Source organism: Arachis duranensis, chromosome 5 (genome assembly GCF_000817695.3).
Source record: "Arachis duranensis cultivar V14167 chromosome 5, aradu.V14167.gnm2.J7QH, whole genome shotgun sequence".
Classification (NCBI taxonomy): Eukaryota; Viridiplantae; Streptophyta; class Magnoliopsida; order Fabales; family Fabaceae; genus Arachis; species Arachis duranensis.
The window spans coordinates 55,827,344-55,853,116 of NC_029776.3; the positions used below are offsets into that span (position 1 = coordinate 55,827,344).

A 25,773-nucleotide genomic window follows, 5' to 3' on the forward strand; every position below is an offset into this window, starting at 1 on the left:
TGCAATTTACTTCTTCTTTGTTTAGATCCTGCAATCCCATTCCTCAATCCCCTTTTATATTTAAGCCATTTATCTTTCTTGCCATTTAAGTTACTGCAATTTAAATTTCTTGCACTTTAAGTTTCAGTCATTTACTTTCTTGCTCTTTAAGATTCTGCAAATTTACAATTCTGTTCTTCAATTTACTACACTTCTCCCTTCCCTCTTTACATTTACTGTCATTTATTTCTTGTTAAACACAATTCACTCAACCAAAACTTGATTCGCTTGACTAAATCACCCACTAAACTAAAATTGCTCAATCCTTCAATCCCTGTGGGATCGACCTCACTCATGTGAGTTATTATTACTTGATGCGACCTGGTACACTTGCCGGTGAATTTTGTGTTGGATCATTTTCCACACATCAATTGTACATATGTTAATATTGTGAATAACTTGATTTTTGGATTGCTTGTTAGTTTTTGCTAGTTTTAGAACTATGTTTCATTATTCCTTGTTAGCTTTTGTCTTTATTTTTTCTTTTCACTATGAATTCTCTCCCCTTTGCCTATGAATTTGGTTCAAATTATGTTGTAGGAAATGGGAACTATAATGACAACATGCATCAAGGATGGAACAATCAAAGGTGGGAGGAGCCTCAAACTTATGAACAACTTTCTTGGCAACAACCTCCTCCGGTCTTTTATAGGTATAATTCCACTCCTAATGCATATTTATCTAATGGATGTGGTGATCCCCATTGTGGTTGTCAACAACCACCACGATATGCTTATGAACCACCTCCTCAATATAGTTTTGAACCACCATGGTCACAAGGTCCATACCACCAAACAACTCCACATGACCATAATCCTTATCCACCATACCAACCACCTTATGAGCCATATGAACCATACATAGAACCACTGCAATTCCATCAAAATTACTCCCAAGAACCACCTCAATGCACACCATCTCCATACCCTCACCAAGAAGAACCATGATAAACCCCATTTTTAGGGTTTATCTTGTGTTGAATTTAGAGGGTTTTGTCAACTTGTCTCCCATTTATTCACTAAAATAGCATGGTTTTGTAAATTCTCCTTTAATTGTGCTTAAGAGTGAAAACATGCTTTTTGGGTCATAAAATAGCTAAATTTAATTCACCTTGATTCCATTAGATGCCTTGATATGTTTGTTAAGTGACATCAGGTTTAGGAGGCAAAGATTCGATGAGGGAATGAAGAAAAAGCATGTAGAAATGTAGAACTCATGAAGAAATGAAGGAATCACAAAGCTGTCAATCCTGACTTCTTCGCACTTAATCGATCATAACTTGAGCTACATATGTCCAAATGAGGCGGTTTTAGTTGCGTTGAAAAGCTAACATCCGGGGCTTCAAAATTAAATAAGATTTAATATAGTTTCCTTGCCTTTAAGGATGCGTACGCGTCGATGCTCGCACGTGACTCACTAAAGGCAACTCATGGCCAGCAATTTCTGAAGCAATTTGGGCCTAATCCGACTCATTTCTGATGCTATTTAACCTAAGGATTGAAGACGAATGAGGCAATTAGTTAGATAGTTAGTTTTAGTTGAGTTTTATTAGGCTTTAGTTAGTTTCTAGAGAGAGAAGCTCTTTCTTCTCTCTAGAATTAGGATTAGGATTATGTTTAATTCTTCTCTAGATCTAGGTTTAATTAATGCTTTAATTTACTTTTCCTTTACAATTTCTTGTTCCTCTACTTCTCCTCTCTCTAGTTTTGTACTTTACTCTTTGTAATTCTTTACTTTTATGTTGATGCACTCTTGTTTCTTTTATTTCTCTTTTAATGCAATTTATGATTCATGTTCCTTTATTGTTGATTTGTTTTATTGATTGTTAATTTCTTGCTATTGGTAATTGTAGATTTACTTTTCTTGCAATTTTATCTTACTTTCTTTTGATGCCTTCCAAGTGTTTGATTAAATGCTTGAAAGGATGCTAAAGTAGAATTTTCTCCTCTTGGCTTAGGTTGAGTAATTGGTGACACTTGAGTTATCAAACTCTCTTGTTGATCGATAATTAGAAGTTGTTAATTGATTTGAATTCCAATAAAGCTAGTCTTTCCTTAGGAGTTGACTAGGACGTGAGGAATCAAATTGATTCATCCACTTAACTTTTCTCCATAGTTAGAGGTTAACCAAGTGAAGTGAGGATCAATTGTTGTCACAATTGATAAGGATGGCTAGGATAGGACTTCTAGTTCTCATATCTTGCCAAGAGCTTTTCTAGTTGTTGGTTTATTTCTTTTGCCATTTACATTTATTGTCTCTTATCTCAAAAACCCCAAAGATACTACATAGCCAATAACAAGAACACTTTATTGCAATTCCTAGGGAGAACGACCCGGGGTTTAAATACTTCGGTTACTTTTATAGGGGTTTGTTACTTGTGACAACAAAATTTTTGTATGAAAGGATTATTATTGGTTTAGAAACTATACTTGCAACGAGAATTTATTGTGAAATTTTAGATCACAGAATAATCCAATTATCAAAATAACCCTCAACCATACTCACAAGCCCCTTTTCACCAATCACCTTCATATGACCCTAATCCTTACCCACCATACCATCAACCATATGAGCCATATGAACCATGATGAGCGGATAATTTATACGCTTTTTGGCATTGTTTTTAGGTAGTTTTTAGTAGGATCTAGCTACTTTTAGGGATGTTTTTATTACTTTTTATGCAAAATTCACATTTCTGGACTTTACTATGAGTTTGTGTGTTTTTCTGTGATTTTAGGTATTTTCTGGCTGAAATTGAGGGACCTGAGAAAAATCTGATTCAGGTTGAAAAAGGATTGCTGATGTTGTTGGATTCTGACCTCCCTGCACTCGAAATGGATTTTCTGGAGCTATTGAACTCCAAATGGCGCGCTCTCAACTGAGTTGGAAAGTAGACATCCAGGGCTTTCCAGAAATATATAATAGTTCATACTTTATTCAATTTTAGACGACGCAAACTGACGTTCAATGCCAGTTCCATGCTGCATTCTGGAGTAAAACGCCAGAAACACGTCACAAACCAGAGTTAAACGTCAAATAGACGTTACAACTTGGCGTTTAACTCCAAGAGAAGCCTTTGCACGTGTAAAGCTCAAGCTCAGACCAAGCACACACCAAGTGGGCCCCGGAAGTGGATTTCTGCACTAAGACTTATTTCTGTAAACCCTAGTAACTAGTCTAGTATAAATAGGACATTTTACTATTGTATTAGACATCTTTGGTCTCAGTTTTAATCGATTGTTCATCTTAGGAGACTATTGATCACATTTTGGGGGCTGGCCATTCGGCTATGCCTGGACCATCACTTATGTATTTTCAACGGTGGAGTTTCTACACACCATAGATTAAGGTGTGGAGCTCTGCTGTTCCTCGAGTATTGATGCAATTACTATTATTCTTCTATTCAATTCAGCTTATTCTTATTCTAAGATATTCGTTGCACTTCAAAATGATGAATGTGATGATCCGTGACACTCATCATCATTCTCACCTATGAATGTGTGCCTGACAACCACTTCCGTTCTAACTTAGATCGAGCGTGTATCTCTTGGATTCCTTAATCAGAATCTTCGTGGTATAAGCTAGAATCCATTGGCAGCATTCTTGAGAATCCGAAAAGTTTAAACCTTGTCTGTGGTATTTCGAGTAAGATTCTGGGATTGAATGACTGTGACGAGCTTCAAACTCACGATTTTTGAGCATAGTGACAGACGCAAAAGATCAATGGATCCTATTCCGACATGATCGAGAACCGACAGATGATTAGCCGTACTGTGACAGAGCATTTGGACCATTTTCACTGAGAGGACGAGAGGTAGCCATTGACAACGGTGAAACTCAACATACAACTTGCCATGGAAGGGAGTAAGAATGATTGGATGAGAGCAGTAGGAAAGCAGAGATTCAGAAGGAATACAGTATCTTCATGCGCTTATCTGAAATTCCCACCAATGATTTACATAAGTATCTCTATCTCTATTTTATGTTTTATTTTGTCTTATTATTCAAAAACCATTATAACCATTTGAATCTACTTGACTGAAATTTACAAGATGACCATAGCTTGCTTCATACCAACAATCTCCGTGGGATCGACGCTTACTCACGTAAGGTATTACTTGGACAACCCAGTGCACTGCTGGTTAGTTGTGCGAAGTTGTGACAAAGCGTGATTCACGTTTGAGAGCTCCAAGTCTATTGGCACCATTGTTGATGATCACAATTTCATGCACCAAGTTTTTGGCGCCGTTGCCGGGGATTGTTCGAGTTTGGACAACTGACGGTTCATCTTGTTGCTCAGATTAGGTAATTTTCTTCTTATTTTCTTTTCAAAAATTTTTCAAAAATCTTTCAAATTTTTTTTCTTTATTTATTTTTGTTTTTCCAAAAAGAAATTTTCGAAAAATCCAAAAAAATTAATAAAATCATAAAAACCAAAAATATTTTGTGTTTCTTGTTTGAGTCTAGTGTCAATTCTTAAGTTTGGTGTCAATTGCATGTTTTTAAAATTTATGCATTTTTTTTCGAAAAATTCATGCATGGTGTTCTTCATGATCTTCAAGTTGTTCTTGGTAAGTCTTCTTGTTTGATCTTCATATTTTCTTGTTTTGTGTCTTATGTTGTTTTTCATATGTATTTTTGCATTCATAGTGTCTAAGCATGAAAAATTTCTAAGTTTGGTGTCTTGCATGTTTTTCTTTTCTTGAAAATTTTTCAAAAATAAGTCTTGGTGTTCATCTTGATCTTCAAAGTGTTCTTGGTGTTCATCTTGACATTCATAGTGTTCTTGCATGCATCATGTGTTTTGATTCATAATTTTCATGTTGTGAGTCATTTTTGTGTTTTTATCTCTCATTATAAAAAAATTCAAAAATAAAAATATCTTTTCCTTATTTCTCTCATAAATTTCGAAATCTTTGGGTTGATTTAGTCAAAATTTTTTAAAATAAGTTGTTTCTTGTTAGTCAAGTCAAGATTTCAATTTCAAAAATCCTATGTTTTCAAAATCTTTTTCAAAAATCAAGTCCTTTTCATTTTTTTATTATTTTCGAATTTTTTTTTTAAAAATTGATTTTCAAAATCTTTTTTATCTTTATTTCAAAATTTCAAAAAACTTTACTAACAATTAATGTGATTGATTCAAAAATTTGAAGTTTGTTACTTTCTTGTTAAGAAAGGTTCAATCTTTAAATTCTAGAATCATATCTTTTAGTTTCTTATTAGTCAAGTAATCAATTTTAATTTGAAAAATCAAATCTTTTTCAAAACAAATTTCAATCATATCTTTTTAATCATATATTTTCTTTCCAAATCATATCTTTTTCAAAATTGAATTCAAAAATCTTTTCTAACTTCTTATCTTTTCAAAATTGATTTTCAAATCTTTTTCAACTAACTAATTGACTTTTTGTTTATTTCTTATCTTTTTCAAAACCACCTAACTACTGTCCTCTCTCTAATTTTCGAAAATTCCTTCCTCTTTTTCATAATTCTTTTAATTAACTAATTGTTTCAAATTTTAATTTTAATTTTATTTCTTCTCCTAATTTTCGAAATTCTCCTCCTCTCATCTCTTTCTATTTATTTATTCATTTACTAACTCTTCTCTTCATCTAAAAAATTCGAACCCTCTCTTCTCCTCTGTGTTCAAATTTTTCTCCTTCTTCTTCTATTCTTTTCTTCTTCTACTCACATAAAAGAATCTCTATACTCTTACATAGAGGATTCCACTTCTTTTCTATTCTCTTCTTTTTCATATGAGCAGGAGCAAGGATAAGGACATTTTTGTTGAAGCAGATCCTGAACCTAAAAGGACTCTGAAGAAGAAGCTAAGAGAAGCTAAAGCACAAAAATCCAGAGAAAATCTTATAGAGAATCTCAAAAAAGAAAGAGACATGGCTGAACCCAATAACAATGGTGGAGGTGCAAGGAGGATGCTTGGTGATTATACTACACCTACTTCCAATTTTTATGGAAGAAGCATCTCAATCCATGCCATTGGAGCAAACAATTTTGAGCTAAAACCTCAACTAGTTGCTCTAATGCAACAGAACTGCAAGTTTCATGGTCTTCCATCAGAAGATCCCTACCAGTTTTTAACTGAGTTTTTGCAGATCTGTGATAATGTTAAGACTAATAGAGTAGATCCTGAAGTCTACAGGCTCATGCTTTTCCCTTTTGCTGTAAGAGACAGAGCTAGAATATGGTTGGACTGACAACCTAAAGATAGCCTGGACTCTTGGGATAAGTTGGTCACGACCTTCTTGGCCAAGTTTTTTCCTCCTCAAAAGCTAAGCAAGCTTAGAGTGGACGTTCAGACCTTTAAGCAAAAAGATGGTGAATCCCTCTATGAAGCTTGGGAATGATACAAGCAGTTGACCAAAAAGTGTCCTTCTGACATGCTTTTAGAGTGGACCATTTTAGATATATTCTATGATAGTCTATCTGAGATTTCTAAGATGTCACTAGACCATTCTGCAGGTGGATCCATTCACCTAAAGAAAATGCCTGCAGAAGCTCAAGAACTCATTGACATGGTTGCAAATAACCAATTCATGTACACCTCTGAGAGGAATCCTGTGAGTAATGGGACGCCTCAGAAAAGGGGATTTCTTGAAATTGATGCTCTGAATACCATATTAGCTCAGAACAAAATGTTGACTCAACAAGTCAACATGATTTCTCAGAGTCTGAATGGATTGCAAAACGCATCCAACAGTCCTAAAGAAGCATCTTCTGAAGAAGAAGCTTATGATCCTGAGAACCCTGCAATGGCAGAGGTGAATTACATGGGTCAATCCTATGGAAACACCTATAATCCCTCATGGAGAAATCATCCAAATTTCTCATGGAAGGATCAATAAAAGCCCTAACAAAGCTTTAATAATGGTGGAAGAAACAAGTTTAGCAATAGCAAGCCTTTTCTATCATCTTCTCAGCAACAGACAGAAAATTCCGAGTAGAGCCCCTCTAGCTTAGCAAACATAGTATCTGATCTATCTAAAGCCACTTTAAGTTTCATGAATGAAACAAGGTCCTCTATTAGAAACTTGGAGGCACAAGTGGGTCAGCTGAGTAAGAAAATCACTGAAACTCCTCCTAGTACTCTCCCAAGTAATACAAAAGAGAATCCAAAAAGAGAGTGCAAGGCCATTGATATTATCAAAATGGCCGAATCCAAGGAGGAATGGGAGGATGTGAATCCCAATGAGGAAGACCTCATGGGACGTCCCCCAGACAGAAAGGAGTTCCCTATTGAGGACCTAAAGGAATTTGAGGCTCGTATAGAGACCATAGAGATTCCATTAAACTTCCTTCTGCCATTCATGAGCTCTGAGAATGATTCTTCCTCTGAAAAGGATGAAGATGTAACTGAAGAAAGTTGCACAATATCTAGGAGCCATCATGAAGCTGAATGCCAAGTTGTTTTGTAATGAGACTTGGGTAGATGAACCTCCCTTGCTCATTAGTGAACTAAATATATGGGTTCAGCAAACTTTACCTCAAAAGAAATAAGATCCTGGTAAATTCTTAATACCCTGTACCATAGGCACCACGACCTTTGAGAAGGCTCTGTTTGACCTGGGGTCAGGTATAAATCTTATGCCACTCTCTGTAATGGAGAAACTGGGGATCTTTGAGGTACAAGCTGCAAGTATCTCACTAGAGATGGCAGACAAGTCAATAAAACAAGCTTATGGATTGGTAGAGGACGTGTTAGTGAAGGTTAAAGGCCTTTACATCCCTGCTAATTTTATAATCTTAGACACTGGGAAGGAGGAGAATGAATCCATCATACTTGGAAGACCCTTCCTAGCCACAGCAGAAGCTGTGATTGATGTTGACAGAGGAGAGGTAGTCCTTCAATTGAATGGGGACTACCTTGTGTTTAAACCTCAAGGATTTTCCTCTGCAACCATGGAGAGGAAGCATGAAAAGCTTCTCTCAATACAGAGTTAAACAAAGCCCCCAGAATCAAACTCTAAGTTTGGTATTGGGAGGCCACAACCAAACTCTAAGTTTGGTGTTGGGAGGTCCCAACAATGCTTTGAACATCTGTGAAGCTCCATGAGAGCTCACTGTTAAGCTATTGACATTAAAGAAGCGCTTATTGGGAGGCAACCCAATTTTTATTTATCTATATTTCTATTGTTCTTTTATGTTTTGTTAGGTTTATGATCATGTGGAGTCACAAAAAAATTGCAAAAATTAAAAACAGAATAAAAAACAGCAAAAGAAAATGCACACCCTGGAGGAAGAGCTTACTGGCGTTTAAACGCCAGTAAGGAGCATCTGGCTGGCGTTTAACGCCAAAAAAGAGCATGAAGCTGGCGTTGAATGCCAAAAACAAGCAGCAGTCTGGCATTTAAATGCCAGGATTGCACCCTGAGGAGAGCTGGCATTAAACGCCAGAAACAAGCAGCAAAGTGGCGTTTAACGCCAGAAACAAGCATAGAGTTGGTGTTTAACGCGAGAAACAAGCATCAGCCTGGCGTTAAACGCCAGGATTGCACACAGAGGGCATTTTACATGCCTAAAGGGTGCAGGGATGAGAAATCCTTGACACCTCAGGATCTTTGGACCCCACAGGATCACCTCAGGATCTGTGGACCCCACAGGATCCCCACCTACCTTTTCCCTCTCTCTCTCTCACACCTTTTCATAACACTCTTCCCCAAACATCATTCACCAATCACTTCAATCACTCTTCCCCATCACCTCTCACCACTCACATCCATCCTCTCTTCCCCAAAAAGCCCACCTACCTTCAAATTCAAAATCTCTTTCCCACCCAAACCCACCCTAAATGATCGAACCCCATTCCCTCTCCCTCCACTATATAAACCCCTTCATCCTTCTTCATTTTCACACAACACACCCTCTCTTCCCCCCTTGGCCGAAACCTACATCACTCTCCCTCTCCTCCATCTCTTCTTCTTCTTCATCTATTCTTTCTTCTTTTACTCAAAGATGAGCAACATTCTAAGTTTGGTGTGGCAAAAGCATAGCTTTTTTATTTTTTCATAACCATTGATGGCACCTAAGGCCGGAGAAACCTCTGGAAAGAGGAAAGAGAAGACAAAAGCTTTCACCTTCGAGTCATGGGAGATGGAGAGATTCATCTCAAAAGCCCATCAAGACCACTTCTATGAAGTTGTGGCCAAGAAGAAGATGATCCCTGAGGTCCCTTTCATGCTCAAGAAAAATGAGTATTCGCAGATCCGACATGAGATCCAAAGAAGAGGTTGGGAAGTTCTTACCAACCCCATTCAACAAGTCGGAATCTTAATGGTTCAAGATTTCTATGCCAATGCATGGATCACTAGGAACCATGATCAAAGTATGAACCCAAATCCAAAGAATTGGCTTACAATGGTTCGAGGGAAATGCTTAGATTTCAGTCCAGAGAATGTAAGGTTGGCATTCAACTTGCTTATGATGCAAGAAGATGCATGCCCCTACACTAGAAGGGTCAACTTTGATCAAAGGTTGGACCAAGTCCTCATGAACATATGTGTGAAAGGAGCTCAATGGAAAAGAGACTCAAAAGGCAAGCCAGTTCAATTGAAATGACTGGACCTTAAGCCTATGGCTAGAGGATGGTTGGAGTTCATCCAACGGTCCATCATCCCCACTAGCAATCGATCCGAAGTAACTGTGGATCGGGCCATCATGATCCATAGCATCATGAATGGAGAGGAAGTAGAAGTTCATGAAGTCATCCCTCTAGAACTCTACAAAATGGCCGAAAAGCCCTCCACCTTGGCAAGGCTAGCTTTTCCTCATCTCATTTGCCATCTATGCTACTCAGCTGGAGTTGTCATAGAAGGAGACATCCTCATTGAAGAGGACAAGCCCATCTCTAAGAAGAGGATGGAGCAAACAAGAGAACCCATTCATGGATCTCAAGAGACGCAAGAGGAAGCTCATCATCAAGAAATCCCTGAGATGCCTCAAGGGATGCACTTTCCTCCAAACAACTATTAGGAACATCTCAACACTTCTCTAGAAGGATTAAGTTATGACATGAACCAATTAAGGGTGAAACACCAAGAGCACTCCATCATTCTCAATGAGATTAGAGAAGATCAAAGAGCTGTGAGGGAGGAGCAACAAAGGCAAGGAAGAGACATAGAGGAGCTCAAGAACACCATTGGTCCTTCAAGGATAAGACGCCACCATCACTAAGGTGGACTCATTCCTTAACTTCCTTGTTCTTATCTCTCTATTTTTCGGTTTTTAAGCTTCATGTTTGTCTATATTTGTGTCTTTACTACATGATCATTAGTATTTAGTAACTATGTCTTAAGGCTATGAATACTTCCATGAATCCTTCACCTCTCTTAAATGAAAAATGTCTTTAATACAAAAGAACAAGAAGTACATGAGTTTCGAATTCATCCTTGAAATTAGTTTAATTATATTGATGTGGTGACAATACTTTTTGTTCTCTGAATGAATGCTTGAACAGTGCATATTTTTGATCTTATTGTTTATAAATGTTAAAATTGTTGGCTCTTGAAAGAATGATGAAAAAGGGAAATGTTATTGATGATCTGAAAAATCATAAAATTGATTCTTGAAGCAAGAAAAAGTAGTGAAGAACAAAGCTTGCGAAAAAAAGTGGTGAAAAAAATATATAAAAGAAAAAGAAAAAGCAAGCAGAAAAAGCCAATAGCCCTTAAAACCAAAAGGCAAGGGTAAAAAGGATCCAAGGCTTTGAGTATCAACGGATAGGAGGTCCCAAGGAAATAAAATCCAGGCCTAAGTGGCTAAATCAAGCTGTCCCTAACCATGTGCTTGTGGCATGCAGGTCCAAGTGAAAAGCTTGAGACTGAGTGGTTAAAGTCGTGATCCAAAGTAAAAAGAGTGTTCTTAAGAGCTCTGGACACTTCTAACTGGGGACTTTAGCAAAGCTGAGTCACAATCTGAAAAGGTTCACCCAGTCATGTGTCTGTGGCATTTATGTATCCGGTGGTAATGCTAGAAAACAAAGTGCTTAGGGCTACGGCCAAGACTCATAAAAGTAGTTGTGTTCAAGAATCAACATACTTAACTAGGAGAATCAATAACACTATCTGAACTCTGAGTTCCTATGGATGCCAATCATTCTAAACTTCAAAGGATAAAGTGAGATGCCAAAACTATTTAGAAGCAAAAAGCTACAAGTCCCGCTCATCTAATTAGAACTAATATTCATTGATATTTTGAGATTTATAGTAAATTCTCTTCTTTTTATCCTATTTTATTTTCAGTTGCTTGAGGACAAGCAACAATGTAAGTTTGGTGTTGTGATGAGCGGATAATTTATACGCTTTTTGGCATTGTTTTTAGGCAGTTTTTAGTAGGATCTAGCTACTTTTAGGGATGTTTTTATTAGTTTTTATGCAAAATTTACATTTCCAGAGAGTTAGGCGAGATTTATGCTAATGTTGTGCCTCCCGCCTAACCCTGCTCATGCGTACGCATGCATGACGCGTACACGTCCCTCTACTGATCTGCGCATCCACGTGTAAGCGTGGATGACATGTCCGCGTCGCCTTGCACCCTGTTTTTTGTCTTTTCTTCTTCTTTCTTCTTCTCCCTTTCTTCTTTCCTTCTTTTTTCTTTATACCTTCCTTCTCCTCTCCTCTCCCTTTCTTACTTTAGTCTTTACCCTCTCTAAAAAAAAGAGTTTTTTTCTCATCTTTCATTTTCATTTGTTGATTGCATTTGCATACTTTTATTCTTTGCATTTCAATTTTGTTCCTATAGCTTGTTCTTCTTTTTCATTCTAAGTTTTCTATTTTAATAATGGTGTTTAATTATTTTACTCAATTGTTGAGAATTTCTTGGTTATTTTGGTGCCTCCTGACTTGTTTGATATTGTTGGGTGAAGAAACTTTTAAAATCAATGCTCAATCTTTTATGATTCTTGCATCCTTTGTGCATTGATATGAACTTGCATGTCTTTCATGACTCACTTTTTCTTGTTCGAACTTGATGCTTTTGACTGCTTTTTATGCTTTGAATTTACTCTTGCATCAAGTATTAGTTGATTTTCTCTTTGCCTATATTGCTTTCTCACTTACATGCGTAGCTAACACGTAGTGAGAACCCTACTTTTATTTGGCATTAGCCCCCACTTATATTCTTTTTGCTTTGATATCTTTGATATAGGCTTAATTTTATTTCTTTTTCTCTCTTTTTAGGTTGACCACCAAGAAGAAAAAAGGAAGAGTTTCTAAATGGGGCAACAAACAAGTTCATACGCACACCCTTTTGAAGAAACTCATAAGTTATTTCAACCCATCCACCTTGCTCTTCTTTGCATGCACCGAGGACGGTGCAATCTTCAAGTGTGTGGAGGTTCGGTCGATGACCGATCTCCATGGGTAATAATTTCCTTTTCAACACCAACTCTTAGTTTTCCATGTTAGCTAGTTGTTGCATTGCATGATAGGTTGCATGTTAGTTATAATTTGTACATATTTTACCACTTCTTTCTTATTAGGACTACTTGGTTAGGGTGATGATTTTTTTTCCAAGAAACTATTTTAGGGCACCCTACCAATTTGAAAAATTTTTGTTGAACTTGCTTGAAAGAATTTATTTTGGAACATGGGTTTGAGCTAAGAACACAAGCTAGTGAGATTTGAGCCTAATTGTGTGGTTACATCTTGTAACCACTTATTTCCCTTCTTGTGTGCAACTGTTCTCTTTCTATGATTGTAATTTTTGATTTATTTGATTCTTTATGTCCATTATTCCATGTATACATGCATTTATATGATTGAGGCCATCATTTCATTTAGCTCAGTTCCCCAAATAGCCTACCTTTTACCTACCGTTGTTAGCCAACTTTGAGCCTACGATTAACCCACTTTATTCTTTAATTTAGCACATTACAAGCCTTAAAGAGGAAAACAATAAATGTCCTTTATTTGGATCTTTGGTTAGATTAGCCAAGTGAGTGTGAGTATCATTCAAGTGTGGGAAAACTTGGAACATTGGTTGGGATAAAAGGGTATTTTGTATTTCTATCAAGAATTTAGAAAATTGGGTACATGCTCATGTATTAATTATATGTTAAACCATATGCATTGATGCCTTCGTATATACCTTATTGTGAAAAATAAAAGAAAAAAATGATAAAGAAAAAGAAAAAACTATATGAATTAACAAAAAAATATAGAAAAAGAAAAAAAAAGAAAAAAAAGAAAGAAAAGAAAAAGAAAAAGGTAATAAAAGGGGACAAAATGCCGCAAAGTAAAGATTAATAAAGATCAATGCATATGTGTGGTAATCAAAAGACAATGCATGAGTATGTAAAAAAGTGAAAGATGGGTAGTTAGGTTAGTTTTGAATTTGTATAGGTCATTGTATAGGTTAGGTGGGAAAGTCTTGGTTAATCAAAGCTTCAAATTCTAGTCCACTTAACCATATATGATCCTACCTTGATCCTAACCCCATTACAACCTATGAATAAGTCCCCATGATGAATGTATGCATGCATTGAATAATTGTTGATTGTTAGATGAAAAACAAATCTTGGAAAGCATGATTAGGGGAGAATTGAGAGAATCGACCCTATACACTGGAGCGACTAGAGTGCAAACACTTCCGGTGAGGGTTCGATGCTTAATTCCTTAATTCCCAGCTTTCATGAGCGTTCTTCTTGAAAGTCTATTTGAACTTCATTTTTATACTTGAATTGGTATGATTCATGAATCGTCATATGACTTTAGTCCTACCTGTTTATACATACTCTTGGAGGATTGATTTATTTTTAACCAAGTAGGTAGAATCATTTTGCATTTAGTTGCATTCATTTAGATAGGATGCATATAGATAGGTTGCATGAATAAATGTCATACCCCTTGTTTCCTTCTTGGTTTAGCATGAGGACATGCTATGGTTTAAGTGTGGGGAGGTTGATAAACCCCACTTTTAGGCTTTATCTTGTGTTGAATTTAGAGGGTTTTGTCAACTTTTCTCCCATTTATTCACTAAAATAGCATGGTTTTGTAAATTCTCCTTTAATTGTGCTTAAGAGTGAAAACATGCTTTTTTGGGTCTTAAAATAGCTAAATTTAATTCACTTTGATTCCATTAGATGCCTTGATATGTTTGTTAAGTGACTTCAGGATTGGGAGGCAAAGATTGGAATTGAGGGAATAAAGAAAAAGCATGTAGAAATGGAGAACTCATGAAGAAATGAAGGAATTGCAAAGCTGTCAATCCAGACCTCTTTGCACTTAATTGATCATAACTTGAGCTACAAAGATTTAAATGACAAGGTTCTAGTTGCGTTGGAAAGCTAACATATGTGGCTTCAAAATGATATAAGATTTGCTATAGTTTCCTGGCATTTAGGGATGCGTACGCATTGATGCTCGCACGTGACTCACTAAAGGCAACTTGTGGCCAGCGATTTTTGAAGCATTTTGGATCCAATCCAACTTATTTCTGATGCTATTTTACCCAAGGATTGAAGAGAGATAAGGCAATTAGTTAGATAGTTAGTTTTTGTTGAGTTTTATTAGGCTTTAGTTAGTTTTTAGAGAGAGAAGCTCTCTCTTCTCTCTAGAATTAGGATTAGGATTAGGTTTAATTCTTCTCTAGATCTAGGTTTAATTAATGCTTTGATTTACTTTTCCTTTACAATTTCTTGTTCCTCTACTTCTCCTCTCTCTAGTTTGTACTTTACACCTTGTAATTCTTTACTTTTATGTTGATGCACTCTTGTTTCTTCTATTTCTCTTTTAATGCAATTTATGATTCATGTTCCTTTATTGTTAATTTGATTTGTTTATTGTTAATTTCTTGCTATTAGTAATTGTAGATTTACTTTTCTTGCAATTTTATCTTACTTTCTTTTGATGCCTTCCAAGTGTTTGATTAAATGCTTGAAAGGATGCTAGAGTAGAATTTTCTCCTCTTGGCTTAGGTTGAGTAATTGGTGACACTTGAGTTATCAAACTCTTTTGTTGATCGATAATTAGAAGTTGCTAATTGATTTGAATTCCAATAAAGCTAGTCTTTCCTTAGGAGTTGACTAGGACTTGAGGAATCAAATTGATTCATCCCCTTGACTTTCCTCCATAGTTAGAGGTTAACCAAGTGAAGCGAGGAGCAATTGTTGTCACAATTGATAAGGATAGCTAGGATAGGACTTCTAGTTCTCATATCTTGCCAAGAGCTTTTCTAGTTGTTGGTTTATTTCTTTTGCCATTTATATTTCTTGTCTCTTATCTTAAAAACCCCAAAGATACTTCATAGCCAATAACAAGAACACTTTACTGCAATTCCTAGGGAGAACGACTCAAGGTTTAAATACTTCGGTTACTTTTATAGGGATTTGTTATTTGTGACAACCAAATTTTTGTATGAAAGGATTATTTTTCGTTTAGAAACTATACTTGCAACGAGAATTTATTGTGAAATTCTATACCACACAATAATCCGATCATTAAACCACCTTCTTATTATGAACCCTTTCTCCGAAATAATGAACCCTCCAATCCACCCCAAGCCCCAATGGACGATTCTCTCACTATGTTACTTCAAGGGCAAAGAGAAATGCAAAGGGAGACACTAGAATTCATGGCCGCCGTGGCCGAGGTAGTAAATCGATTAGCCTCCCAATGTTTTAATACTCAAAGCAATCCCATGGTCACATGTGGAGAATCAAATGAAGTGAATAGCATGAAGGAGAGATTGAAAAATCCGGTGGAGAATGAGGAGTTAGATTTTGTATTGAAACAATTTGAGGAAGCTATGATTGTTGAAGAAGAGGAAGAAGTGGTTGAAGATTTTGGAGATGTTGAATGTTCATGGGAATGTGGAACCTTAGAACCCTCTTCCACGAAGCTTGACATTGATGTTGAGGGGGGTGCGCAACTTCCAAAGCATATCATGGTTGAAAACTTTGAAGAGCTTGATCAAGAGATGGATTCAATCATTGATGAGTTTCTGTCTACAATTGAATCCTCTCCTATTGGACATGAAGTTGAAGTCATGGAAGAATGTGCACAACCTCCCATACCCTTGGTGAGCAATGAAGAAGAGATTTAATTGGAAGAGAGCTACTAAGAGGAAGAGGTTGAAATTGAAGAAGCTTGCAAAGAGGTGGAGATATTCAAGGAAGAGCACAAGGGAGTGGAACTTGCATGATCATTGGGACCACCCCTTCCTAAGTCACCATCCTACACAATATTCAAGTAGGTAAAATTCTTATCCCTAAGCTTTACTTTCTCACTTGAATATGGTTTGATTGAAAATGATGGTCAACTTAGAGCTCTTTGTGGAGTTAAGAGTAGGAGAGAGTTGTGTAGTGGTTGGAAACATCACTCTAAGTTCATGATGGTTGCATGCTCAAAGTTGAATAGTAATGGTTGGTGTAGAAAAAAATTGCATGGGTTTAGAAAGTTGTTTGGAGGCTTCTTTAAGAATTCAAAGGTCATGCCACCCGGATGGACTCACAATGATCAACTTGAAGACGAGTGTAGAAACAAGATTTGGGATCTGGAAATACAAGAGGATCAATTTTGGGAGCCTTTAACTTGTGTGGAAATCCATCAAGACTTGGAGCTATTAATCTTGAAGGATTGAGCATATTGAAAGTCCAAGCATTGGTGGATGTTCAAGGATGGATTCAAGCACAAGCCACCATGATGAGGAGCTCCCCATAAGTCCAACTTAAGGACTTAAACTAAAAGTGCTAGGTGGGAGACACCCCACCATGGTAAACTCTTTCCATTCTCTTGTATATATAATCAATAAATAAATTGAGTTGCCATTATTAGGTAGTTTTCTTCTTTGCATATTCTTATTTTAGTGTATTGGTTGCTAGTTTGTTTGAGTAGATTTATGCTTTAAGTTGTAGGTTAGTTGTTTTTGAATTGCATTTTGCGTGTAATGCAAGTTTTGTTTGTTTTGTCTTTGAAAATTTTTCAAAAACTTAATGATTTTTATTAAATTTGAATTGTGGTTGCTTTAGAATGTTTATAGGTTAGGAGAGTGTTAAATTCTGTTTTTATGCTTTAAAAAAAAAATCACCCATGCTTATGCATCGATTTCACTTTCGCAACTCCTAGTACAAAACCAGAGAGTTATGCGAAAATTGTGCTGGTTTTGTGCGAAAAGCACAATCCACACGTAAGCATGGGTGACGCTTATGCGTGGATTGTCTCTGCTGCAATCCATGCTTAAGCATGGGTGACGCTTATGCGTGGATTGCACCCTGTTTTTCTCCTTTCTTCTTTCTTCTTCCTTCTTCTTTCCTTCTTCTTTCTTTCTACATTTCTTCTTTTCTCTTCTTCCTTTCTTACTTTTTTCTTTTTCCTCTCTTCAATATTTTGTTGTATTTTAATTTTGTTTTTTATAGCTTGTTCTTATTATCTTTTCTATGTTTCTTATTTTAGTAATGGTGTTGAATTCTCTTACTCAATTGTTGAGAATTTCTTGGTTAGTTTTGGTGCCTCTTGACTTGTTTAATATTGATGGCTGATGAAACTTTTAAATCAATGCTTAATCTTTTACGACCTTTGTATTCTTTGTGCATAGACATGAACTTCTATTGTCTTTCATGACCCATTCTTTCTTGTTTGAACTTGATGCTCAATATGCTCTTCATGCTTTGACTCTACTCTTGCATCAAGTCTTAATATGCCTTAGCTTATGTTGTTTTCTCACTCACATGCTTAGCTACCATGTAGTTGAGAACCTTACCCTTATTTGTCATTTTCTTCCGCCTATATTTTATTTTGATATCTTTGTTGTGGGCTTAATTTTCTTTTTTTTTCTTTCCTTTTAGGCTGGCCACCAAGAGGGAAAGGAAAAGCTTCTAAATGGGGCAACAAACAAGTTCGTCCGCACAATCCTTTGAAGAAGCTCATCAGTTATAGCAACTCGTCCACCTTGCTCTTCTTTGCATGCACCGAGGACGGTGCAATCTTCAAGTGTGGGGAGGTTCGGTCGATGACCGACTTCCGTGGGTAACCACTTCCTTTCAACACCAATTCTTAATTTTCTTTATTAGATTAGTGGTTGCATTGCATGATAGGTTGCATGTTGGTTAGGATTTGTACATATTTTACCACTTCTTTTTTATGTTAGGACTGCTTGGTTAGGGTGATGATTTCTTTTCCAAGAAACTATTTTTAGGGCACCCTACCAATTTTGAAAATTTTTTTGGTGTTAAACTTGCTTGAAAGAATTTATTTTGGGACATGATTTTTTGAGCTAAGAACACTCAAGCCAGTGAGTTTTGAGCCTAATTGCATGGTTACATCATATAACCACTTATTTTCATTCTTGTGTGCATTGTTCTCTTTCTATGATTGTAATCTTTGATTTGTTTGATTCTTTATGTCCATTATTCTATGTATACATGCATTTATATGATTGAGGCCATCATTTTATTTAGCTCACTTATCCAAATAGCCTTACCTTTCATCAACCATTGTTAGCTAACTTTGAGCCTCTTTTAACCCCTTTTGTTCTTAATTTTAGCACATTACAAGCCTTAAAGCAAAAAATAATAAATATCCTTTATTTGAATCTTTGATTAGCTTAGGCTAGTGAGCGTGTGTATCATTTAAGTGTGGGAAAACTGTGAGAGCTTATGTTAATCAAAGATTCAAATTTTAAACTCACTTAATCATATACATCCTACCTTTACCCTAGCCCCATTACAACCTATGAATAAGTGCTCATGATAAATGTATGCATGCATTGAATAATTATTGATTGTTAGATGAAAAACAAATCTTGGAAAGCATGAGTAGAAGAGAATTGAGTGATCAACCCTATACACTCGAGCGACTAGAGTGCAAACACTTTCGGTGAGGGTTCGATACTCAATTCCTTGTTCTCGGCTTTCGTGAGCTTTCTTTTCGGTGAGGGTTCGATACTCAATTCCTTGTTCTTGGCTTTCGTGAGCTTTCTTCTTGCAAGTCTATTTCTACTTCATTCTGATATTTGAATTGGTAGGATTCATGAATCATCATACTACTTAGCCCTACATGTTCATATATGTTCTTGGAGATTGATTTACTTTTAACCAAGTAGGTAGAATCATTTTGCATTTAGTTGTATTCATATAGATAGGTGCATTTAGTTTATTTTGCATTGAATAAATGTTCATACCCATTTTTCTTGTCTTTCTTGGTTTAGCATGAGGACATGCTATTGTTTAAGTGTGGGGAGGTTGATAAATCCCATTTTTAGGGTTTATCTTGTGTTGAATTTAGGAGAATTTATCAACTTTTATCACATTTATTCAATGAATTAGCATGGTTTTGTAAATTCTCCTTTATTTGTGCTTAAGTGTGAAAACATGCTTTTTAGGTCTTAAAATAGCTAAATTTAATTCACCTTGATTCCATTCGATGCCTTGATATGTTTGTTAAGTGATTTCAAGTTTAGAAGGCAAAGATTGGATTGAGGGAATGAAGAAAACGCATGTAAAAATAGAGAACTCATGAAGAAATGAAGGAATTGCCAAGCTATCAATCCTGACCTCTTCGCACTTAATCGATCATAACATGAGCTACAGAGGTCCAAATGAGACGGTTCAAGTTGCGTTGGAAAGCTAACATCCGGGGATTCAAAATGATATAAGATTTTCCATAGTTGCCTAGCATCGTTCCATGGACACGCATCACAGGATCAGCGTGGGTCCATTTTAGCAATTCGTGGCTAGCGATTTCTAGCTCATTTTGGGCCCAATCCAACTCATTTCTGATGCTATTGAACCCAAGGACTGAGGGGGGATGAACCAAGGAGTGTTAGTTTGAGTTTTTATCATGTTTTAGGTTAGAATTCTAGAGAGAGAAGCTCTCTCTTCTCTCTAGAAATTAGGTTAGGTTTAGATTAGGATTTTCTTAGATCTAGTTTTAATTTCTTGTTTTCATCTTGTCTTCCTTACATTTTTCTTGTTCTTATACCGTTGTTCTTCTCAATTCTCTTGTTAATTTTCCTTTTTATACCTCTTTTATGTTTAGGCACTCTTGTTACTTTTATTTTTCTTTAATGCAATTTATGTTTCATGTTTCTTATTGTTTAATTTCCTTGTTACTATTGTTTTCTTGCAATTGGTAGTTGTAGATTTCTATTTCTTGCAATTTTATCTTGCTTGCTTTTTATGCCTTCCAAGTGTTTGATAAAATGCTTGGAAGGATGTTAGAGTACATTTTTGTGTTCTTGGCTTGGAATGGTAACTTAGGTGAACTTGAGTTGCTAATATCCAAGTGATTGATGATTGGTATCCATTGACTCTAGCTTCCACTAAGTTAATTAGTGAAGTGGCTAGGACTTATGGGTTAGGATTGATAAAGCTCATTTTGACTTTTCTTCAATTGTTAGAGGATGACTTAATGGGATTGATCCTTGCAATTATCATATTGTGGTTAGTAACAAGGATAAAGATCCTTAACCATAACCCTTGCCAAGACCTTTATTGTAATGACCCAATTTCTGGTACGTCATGATCATACTAGAAACTGAGCGCTACTAACTTGTCTTCCTAATTATTATCTATTTTTTTATATGAGCCTGATTCGTTGTTAAAAACGTAGTTATTTTGCGAGGTATTTTTTTTCTTTGAAAACGTTTGGATTAATAAACTGAATCATTCACAATCAATTCGCAAATAATAACCAATACCACAGTTATAAACAACTACACATCAATACAAATCAAGCAGTTGACAACATTCCGTGATGCAGCCCTTATTAGAATATAGACTTTTAGTTTGAACACCCCTAGATATAGCTAAATAATATATATATACATATATATAGGTCGTCTACTACTCCTCTGCACTATGATATGCCATCAAAGAGCATCTCTCAAGTACTTCATCGAGTAGCCACATAACAACAGTCTCGTACACAGGATTTAGGTTAAAGTTCACATACGAACGGGGTGCAAATGTTGGCTGGTCTCACAGTATATACATATAACAGAGAATGAGATTCACCCTAGATTCAGAAGACTACCTAGAGTGGATTCCTTTTTACAAACGATCATCATCGAACTACGGAAGGGTACTCATACTTCTATCTGAAGGGGGAAGGGAGAGAGAAGGGGTAAGAACTGGGGAGTTCTTAGTAGGGCCGGGGTTATTAGTTAAGTTCATTAATTCGTCGTTGTTTAGCAGATACATAGCAGAATACTGAGAAGCAGTAAACAGAAGAAACAGATAAATAGAGAAAATAGAGAAAATAGAAAGCAAACCACAAACAAATGAATACAAGAAAACAAAACACAGACACAGAGAATAGAATGAAAACAAAGAAAGCATACATTCAAACAACAATCATAATAGAGGAAATGCGCAACCAAATATGATGCATGTCTAGCCCTAGTGCAGGTAATGAGCTCATTTGTCGGTTACATACCCGCTCCCGACGTTACCCAGCAACCTCTGTCTGGATAAGGCTTTTCTGTTGGCAATATCCACTGCAAGCAACCTTTGTCTTGCAGGGTATCCACTGCAAGCAACCTTTGTCTTGCAAGGCGGCACTTATTAGCCGATATACGCCCAACACACTCGCTGTAAGCAACCTCTGTCTTACAGGAGCACAACACACTTACTGTAAGCAACCTCTGTCTTACATGAGTACAACACACTCACTGTAAGCAACCTCTGTCTTACAGGAGCAACAGCACACTCACTGTAAGTAACCTCTGTCTTACAGGAGCACACTGATCTTGATACCTCTGTAAGCAACCTCTGTCTTACAGCAAAGCATTATAGCAAGGTATCCCAGGAAAGCACTCTCAGTGGTTGTACCACTATCTATCTGACTGCCTCAGTGCAGCGGATGATCATACAAATAACTCTAAAGTTTCCTTAATGCAACAAATGACCTTTCAACAAGCCCTCTGCTTTTTCTCTATTCTCTTTATCATATTACTCTTTTCTCCTTATATCTCTTTACTCTGCTCTGATTACTCTGTTCTCTGTGTTTCTCTACTCTGCTCTTGTTTTTCTGTTTAACGTATGTATTTAAAGCTTATGTAAATTTCGGTATGAATAGTTAGTCTGTCCCAAGTATAGGTTCATTAAGTCTATATTAAAACAGTTTAACTTTTCATATAATACCTAACCCTAGCCGCAACTCAAGGACTAACTATGTTGCCCTAGTTCGTTCACTAATCTCTGTCTGTTTTTTTGTCATTAAAATATTACAGACTTTTCTTTGGTTTTTATCTTTTCTTTAACTTTTTATCTTTGCCTCACTAATATGTTCTTACCACTCCCTAAGTATTTTATGAAGGTAATTATGAGATTCTGCGCTTAAAGTTGTCTTTCTAAAGCTTTTACAGAAAACTGCCTTTTTCGCATTATTTTATTATTTTTATTAAAATATTATTTTTAATTAAATATTATTATTTAATATTTTATTATTATTTATTATTTTATCATTAAATTTTCGAAAATTACCCAACTTTAACTTTTAACCTTTAAAATTTACTTTTTACCACCCGTAACTTTTAATATTTCTACTTTAACCACCCTAACTTTTAGAAATTACTAAATAACCCCTCATACACCAAAATAGTTACAACCTTGCCCTTTTTAAGATCTGAAAGGTGTTCTTCAATGTTCTTCATTACACTCAAAGTGTTCTTCGTGTTCTTCATAAATTCTTCAGATTCTTTCTCTATTTTTACCCGTCTTTCAGTCTTTTCAGCAATCGATTTTTACCATAATTTATAATAAATTAGCAGCCACCAAAACCCCATATTTTCTACTTGATTTTAACACAAATTGAACCCCAATTTAAGGGTTAGGGTTTCATTTTCCAGCAGCCACAAGAACACAAGTTCATAGCTTGAATATCATCAAATTTCATCAAATTTTCACCAAAGTTTCATCAAGAATCACTCATATAAACAATCAATTTCAAGCACAGCCAAACCATATCATAATCACACAAGTCAAACACAATCAATCAAGATTAATTTCGTCAAACCCTACCTGGTTCTGCTGCTCCTAATTCAGTTAGACTTTCAGGTGGTCCTTAAGAACTTTTTCCTCCTAAATCACATCAAGAACAACTTTAAATCCAAAAACCCTCAACTAACCAAATCTCTCTCAGCACATTAGGAAGGGATATCTCACCTTATACTTGCTGGAAATTAACGTTTCTTGGCCCTCAAGTCAAGTTAAGCATGATTCCTAAGGAAGAACATCAAGAAAACGCATGTTTTGCATGGTTTTTCTTGAAACCGAAGCAAAAGGGAGATGGTGCAGCCAACTCACCTTGATTCCAGCCTTGATATGTCATATGATTATGAAGAGAAAGAAGAGAGGATCATTTTGGTTGGATTGGAATTTTGATTTGAGTTTTAGTTTAGCAGAAATCAAGCTTTGAAGATTTGGAACTAAGAACTTTTCTCTCTTTTTTCTCTTGATGATTTTCAGCTACAATGAGCAAATGAGGCAGCCTTGGGGGGGGGTTTTGGGGGTGTAGTATGAGTTGTGATTGGTTGGCTTGGAGGTGGGTTAAAATAATATTAAAATATCTCAGGTGTATAACTACTAAAACTAGGTATATCAGAACACTTGTAAAAACATCTCTAAAAATTATTTTCTGAGCTACTAGCATAAATGACACTAGTAACATATTTATTATGAGAATAAAACATGTATAATGAGGCCTTAGCATTGCTAAAGTCATCAGAGAGTGCTGGTGCTAAGCTGCACCAGTAAATTGTGAACTCGGTTAAACCGATTTTTCGTTTTCAACTAAAACAGACCAAGTAACCTTATAATATCATTGAAGCATCTTCTAATAATAATATAATGATAATATTATACTATTATCTCTCTTCTCTCATGAATCGAATCCTGTTCGTCAAACTGATACTATTTACGAAAACTAGAATCAAAACTCCTAACCGATACGGTTCAAAAACTAGGTTCTTCGTAATTGCGTTGTCGGGCTTATCTCCACTAAGGTCCTGAGTTAAACATAATATAATGATAATGAGGATTGAGATGCTTGATGATATAGCAAAAGTTCTTCCCTTAATGATCTTCCAGAGAAATTCCTATTTTCAGAAAATATCTCGCGTACTCGAAATTCGTCAATGGCTGCCATCCGTCCTCTCAGTGAAAATGGTCCGGCTATGGTTCTCACTGCAGGGCTAATCATGTGTCAGAATAAGATCCATTGATCCTTTTGCAAACTGTCACTATGCCCAACAGTCGAGAGTTTGAAGCTCGTCACAGTCATCCCGTCCCAGATCCTACTCGAAATACCACAGACAAGGTTTAGACTTTTCGAATCTCAGGAATGCTGCCAATTGTTTCTAGTCTATACCACGAAGGTTCTAATTTCACTGATTTGAATGCTCTGTTATCAGGAGATGCTAGTCAAACGCATGGATCAGAGACCCAAGAGAATATACTCCAGCTGGCGTCCAATAACTACGTTGAACATCATGTAGACTGCTTTGTGGTTGTCAGGCACGCGGATCTTGGCTAAGTGAGTACTGAAGATAGAGGGTGATTATCACAAGTCACCCCTTCAGTCTGACTTAACTAAATTAAGTACAAGAGTATATCTTGGAGAAGAAGTAGGCATGAATTGAATAAAAAACCATAGTACCCAGCGGTTTCTGTAGTTGCAGTACGTCGCGCATGTCGCGCGTACGCGCCAGGTGCGCGTGCGCGCCGATGGACTTTTTGGCAATGTGCGCGTGTGCGTCAAGTGCGCGTGTGCGTCATTTAGCTGCATGGTCTCTATATCAAATTGTATATTGTTGCGAAGCCCCAAATGTTAGCTTTCCAACGCAACTGAAACTACCACATTTGGACCTCTGTAGCTCAAGTTATGACTATTTGAGTGCGTAGAGGTCAGGGCTGACAGCTTTGTAGTTCCTTCAGCTTCTTGTATTCCTTCCAACCTTGCATGCTTCCTTTCCATCCTCTAAGCCATTCCTGCCCTGTGATCTTTGAAAACACTTAACACACATATCAAAGCATTGAATGGTAATAAGAGAGGATTAAACATAGCTAAATTACGACCAAAGAAACATGTTTTCAATCATAGCACAAAATCAGGAAGGAAAATGTAAAACATGCGAAATCAATGAATAAGTATGAGATTAGTGGATAAAATCCACTCAATTAAGTACAAGATGTACCACGAAATAGTGGTGCATTAATACACTGACCAAACTGTTTCAAAAACCAGCCAAACTCAGTATTTCAATACCAAATACTTATATCCACTCATTCAATCATCAACTCACCAATTCCACCATTTTTAATCAAACTTCAAGGTGATAATTTCTACATCAAAAGCAACAATTCACAGCTCAATCTCCAACAATATCCAATTCATCAATCACCATACATATATGTATATCTATACATAACAAATTCACATTTCAATTCATGCTCATCAACAAGAGCCTCAATGCTATCATCAATTCTACATATTGAACCATATCACACCCAATTTTCACATATGGTACCACATTTAACATCATTCCACAATTCACTAAATTCATATCAATCCATCCACGTCATTAATGATTCAACTCTTATCCTCGGGTCTCTAGCCTACGTTTTCTCACCACATTACATTTTAGATACAGGAAACCGAAACCATACCTTGGCCGATTCCTGTTCCACCCGGAACACTCTCAAACCAACTTCCAAGGTTTTTAAAGCCTCACCAACAGATTTCCAAGCTTGGGATTCCACACCAAAGCTTTCCAAAACCACCA

General features: G+C 36.4%; 1 non-coding gene across 1 annotated transcript; it reads right to left on the minus strand.

Annotated features, from left to right (window-relative positions):
- Window positions 1-6,335: 6,335 nt before the first annotated feature.
- Window positions 6,336-6,443, minus strand: LOC127747901 (small nucleolar RNA R71). The gene has a single exon (XR_008009848.1). It is a non-coding gene; the product is annotated as a small nucleolar RNA R71 (small nucleolar RNA).
- Between the last annotated feature and the right edge of the window lie 19,330 nt (window positions 6,444-25,773).